This window comes from Schistocerca gregaria, unplaced genomic scaffold (genome assembly GCF_023897955.1).
Source record: "Schistocerca gregaria isolate iqSchGreg1 unplaced genomic scaffold, iqSchGreg1.2 ptg000178l, whole genome shotgun sequence".
NCBI lineage: Eukaryota > Metazoa > Arthropoda > Insecta > Orthoptera > Acrididae > Schistocerca > Schistocerca gregaria.
In genome coordinates, this window is record NW_026061728.1 from 998,032 (window position 1) to 1,003,044 (window position 5,013).

The 5,013-nt window shown below is 47.6% G+C and overlaps 1 non-coding gene across 1 annotated transcript; it reads right to left on the bottom strand.

Moving 5' to 3' along the window:
• Window positions 1–667: 667 nt before the first annotated feature.
• On the bottom strand, window positions 668–740 carry Trnak-cuu (transfer RNA lysine (anticodon CUU)). The gene has a single exon. It is a non-coding gene; the product is annotated as a tRNA-Lys (tRNA).
• Between the last annotated feature and the right edge of the window lie 4,273 nt (window positions 741–5,013).

Below are 5,013 nucleotides of genomic sequence, written 5' to 3' on the forward strand. Positions count from 1 at the left end.
AACTTGTGGGACCGTGGGTGTAGCCGAAAGCCCACGCGCCACGGCCACATACGTTACAGACAGTGTTGTCATTGAGGGGGGCGTGGCAGCCCCGCCGATAGGCAGCTGCGCCACTCGCCTCTGCATGCATTCGGCTTGCACGTGACCTGTCGAGTTGCATGCTGCACATGTTCGAGGCTGGTCATCGTACATTACTATCGCACGATACCCGCAAACGTGAACATAAGACGGGATGTGCTTCTGCAGCTCGATTCTTAATTGCCGCACCCCGTTAAGAACTGGGAATTTATGTGCACTAGACCAGCGTTCCGCAATATTGCTTATGATTTTACCGTAAAGACAAAGCACTGCGTTTATCTGTTCACTGGTTATTTTACATGGAAGTTCAAAAATTCGAACAGTCAGTATTCCTAGGCCGGCATGCGAAACAACAACTTCTCCCACATTTCCATCGCTATGTTTAAACGTTAGGATACCACCACAAGATGCAACAATTTTCTCGCACATGTCGGATCTCGCTAATTTAACGAAAACGGTGCTACTGACAATCGAAAGATGTCCTGGCGACTGACAGAGACGTAGGCAAAGTTTAAAGTTGCTATTTCCATTACATCACGTTAATCAGAAAAACGGTAATTTACATCTGCAGCGGAACAAAATTCCGTTCCGCCCAGCGTGGGGCTCCAACCCACGACCCTGAAATTAAGAGTCTCATGCTGTACCGACTGAGCTAGCCGGGCTGCCTCGGTGAATACCTAGCGGGTAGCACGTCACACAGTACTCGTTTGGGTTGGGTGGTCCCATACAGAATCTCTCCATGCTGCCTAATGTCTTCCTAACGTCACACTCGTCACGTACTTCACTTTTATTTCATAATCATTTCTGAGAGGTAAAGGAATTGCATGACAACATGCAGAGCTAGTGGCGTCAAAATTAACACTCATACTTGATGTGACTCAAAAGCCGAACGAGTTACTTTCCGACGTTGTTTTAGATGTGCAAGTGCCAGCCAAAACTCGCAGTGACGGCACTCTGCCGACCATTTCGCTAGTTAACACCGGACTTGTTGTGTGTGTTTCAAGCTCAAGAGCATCTCCAAGCAGAAAATGGTCAACAGCAACATTCAGACGGTTTCGTACTGCTGAATTGCTACATTAAAACGGTATGTATCTTTTTCAGAACTGGAAAAACACGAGCGTGACAGCATTCGAACCTGTAATCTTCAGATCCGAAGTCCGACGCCTTATCCATTAGGCCACACGGTCCCTGACGACCAAGTATAACTTGTATACGACTCATCTCGAAACGCTCACACCCCTGAGAATTTGTGTTTTCGTTCTACACAGCTGCTACCCCTTGCTCTTTCCCACCCATTAGTTACATTTAACCTCTTACGAGACCGACCAACTATAGACTGGGAAAGAAGAACACAAACTTTGTGCATTCGGAATCGAAGGCAGGGCGTCCCTCGCCGCATTTGCTACGATGGCCATTTGCTACTTCTGCAGAAGCGGCGGCGGCGACGACGATGACGACGACGACGACGACGACCGCGAGAAGCTCTGAGATATGTGAGAAATGCATCTATAAAATGTAATTCAGACTGCCTCGTTCCACCTTATGCTGTACCGCTTTGGCAAATGCTTTATCTGCGCCATTCGCCTTAATCACATCTTAATAAAACGCGTTTCGCTAACTGTTCGTCATCACAGATACTGTTTGCTATACGGCCACGTCGCGCAACTGATTTCCAAAATTCGTCTTCCTCCTGTGAGGATGGAACTCACGACCCTGGTTTACTAGACCAGTGCTCTACCACTTTTTTCTTTTTTTTTTTTTTGTATTCGCCTTAATCACGTCTGAGAGTAATTCTTAATAAAACGCCTGTCGCTAATTGTTCGTCATCACAGATACTGTTTGCTATACGGCCACGATGGGCAACTGATTTCCAAAATTCGTCTTCCTCCTGTGAGGATGGAACCCACGACCCCTGGTTTACTAGACCAGTGCTCTACCACTTTTTTTTTAATACTGGGTGAGAGCCAGGTATCCTAGCCACTTTTTTTTTATTGACCCCTGGTTTACAAGACCAGTGCTCTGCCCCGTTTTTTCTTTTTTTTACCATTATTTTGTGTCGTTTTCGTCTGCCATTGTTTGAAAGTTAGGGGTGACAATCAGATTCAGGCCTACGGAAACAAAGCGGGCAGGGGTCGAAACCCGAGGCCTGGCCACGATGATTCCACCGTCCTCTTTCCGAATGGCACCTGTACAACGGCGTCGTAATTTCCCCTACTGTTTTGGTTCTTGGTCTTACGTTTGTTTCTCTTGTTCGCCCTAAAGGTCCACGTAAACTTCAGTCCAGGTGTAGAGAAGAATTTTACATAAAGGCGACAAAACCAGCTACAGTGTAAAAGAAATCGGCTCACACAGGTGACCTTAGCCAACACCCTCCCTTTCAAATGTCAGGCTAAGCATATTTGCAAAATCTTTAAGGAGTCCTGGCAAGCGCAATCGGTTCCAGTAAGCAGTAACGATGTACTGCCGAAACGTTAGGTGTTCATCCTCTTCATGACAACTATTGACAAAATGTACGAAGTGTCCAAGCAACCACATAACGGTATTGAGCTTCGTTCGCGGATAAAAGGAAGAATCGGGCCGTACGATGATGTCAATGGTATAAGCGGTTTCGGCAGTCCTAGTGACAAAAGCCAGTTGTTTCCTGAGCCAAAGCCAATTAGCAAGGTGCCCACTGCAGGTGAATCGATGCCTAAGTGTGTCCAGGAGACCACACCGTGTGCAGTTGTCCGTGTCAGAAAGACCAATACGGTGCAGTCGTACGTTGGTGGGGACCAAATTATTAATTACCCTATACCATGTGGACGCCACAGCCATTGAGTTGATCGGCAGACTAACATTCTTCCAGACGTTCCTCCAGGACACTGATGGAGACGCCAGTTCGATTGGATTGGGACCGGCCAGCCCCTCACAACGGGCAATCAAGCTCTTGGTCGTTGGCACCGGTCGTCGCAAGAAGACGTCACCGAGGTAACTAACCGCAATATAAAATTCCCGGACGTGTTTCAACTTAAAATTGAGGCGACCGACGTCGACAGGTGGAGCAAGGCTCTTCGGACGCAGAACAGTAAAAATTCTGGATGTAATTGAAGTCACTTCTTGCGTAACAATGAGAGTCGTACGGCGGACGTACAAGGCAGATGCCTTGCGAGTAATGTCAGTGAGGCCCAAGCCTCCGGAGATACGCGGTTTCGTCATAACCTCGTAACGCAACTTGAATAGATGACCCTTCCATATAAACCTGCTAGACAATTGGCGCAACCTTTTCGCCACCATTATGGGAAGTGGGATCAGCTGAGCAACATAATAGGCTTTACATAACACGTACGTGTCTAAAATTCTTACTTTTTGCAAAATGGCCGCAGAGCGCTGCTTATGGACCATCAGAGCCCCCTGTATCTTCTCGGTGACAGATTTCCAATTAAGAGCCGCCATTTTTATGGGACACCGATCAATGCTAATCCCCAATGAGGTATGGCGATCGACAAAAGTGGCCCAAGGGACATCAGCATCGCGAAACCCTCGAATATTAAGGAACTTACATTTACCCTGATTGAGACGCGCTCCAGAGACAACAGTATGCATCAACTGCCCCTTTCAACAATGTGATATTATCACGTTGACGGAGGAGAACAACGACATCGTCCGCGTACGCCTTAACAGTGTGCTTCCCACCAGAGAGGGTCATACCCTGAAGCTTGAAAGCAAGAGTCCGAAGCAGCGGTTCCAGGGACAATATGAATAGAGACATAGAGAGCGGAATACCCTGAGGTACCCCTCGGCGGATAGCAATGGGCGGCGTCAGCTGCCCATTGACTGACACCCGAGCAGTTATTCCCCTATACAAATTACCAAGAACACCACGTGATGAAGCGTTAAAACCTATTGTATCTAAAACACGATTTAAAAACACATGACTGACGTGATCAAAAGCCTTGTAAAAATCGAGGAAAGCAAAGGCACAATGAACGTTTGTAACCGCCGCAACCGAGACAACATCCCGATATTCGGCTACTGGGGTCAGAATAGATCTACCAGGAAAACAACATTGATGTGCACCAATCACACCCCGAAGCAGAGAAGACAATCGACTATTGAGCGCTCTAGCAGCTGTCTTGTAATCAAAGTTCAGCAATGTGAGCGGACGAAGATTGGCAGCAGATAAACGACCAGTGGACTCCGGAATTAAAACAATTTTCCCTACTTTAAAATCGGCTGGCACATCCATCCCCCTGACAATCTCATTTAAAATCTGCGTAAAAGTGCCACCCAAAAGAGGCCAAAAACGGAGATAAAATTCTTTAGGCAGGCCGTCTGGACCCGGCGATTTACCGGACGGAGAGCGAGGAATAAAATAGAAAACATCATCTACCTGGAACTCCCGGAGAAAGTCGCCGTTCGCGTCAGGCGTGATCGTCGCAGGAAGATCCTCAAGGACATCATCAGAAAGTGACGCACCAGAATCATCGGCAGAATAGAGACTAGCGTAATACTGATGAAGAGCATGCGTCATGTCCTCCTGTGCAATAAGCTGTCGTCCATCATCCACCATAAGAGAAGAGATGAAGGTGCGACGACGTCGAGTCTGATGCCGCAGCAGGTGGTACAAAGAAGTCAGTTCACCTTCAACAAGAGAGTGAGATTTCGACTTTACTCGCAGACCATCCAACTGTCGTCGTTTGAGGGTCAAGAGCTTGGCTTTAATACGACGAACATCATGGATCCGCAGAGGAGAAGGACCCGCCGCGTCATACAGTTCACGCAGGACAGAGTAGTAAAATTCATACGTGTTCTTAAAATCACGCGCCCTTGCGGCACAGTAAAAAATCAAAGACTGACGAATCTTGGGCTTGGCAAACGCAGTCCACCAAACGAGCAAGGAGGGGTAACGCGGGACAGAGCGAAGACATCGCTCCCACACTGCACTTACAACTTCGT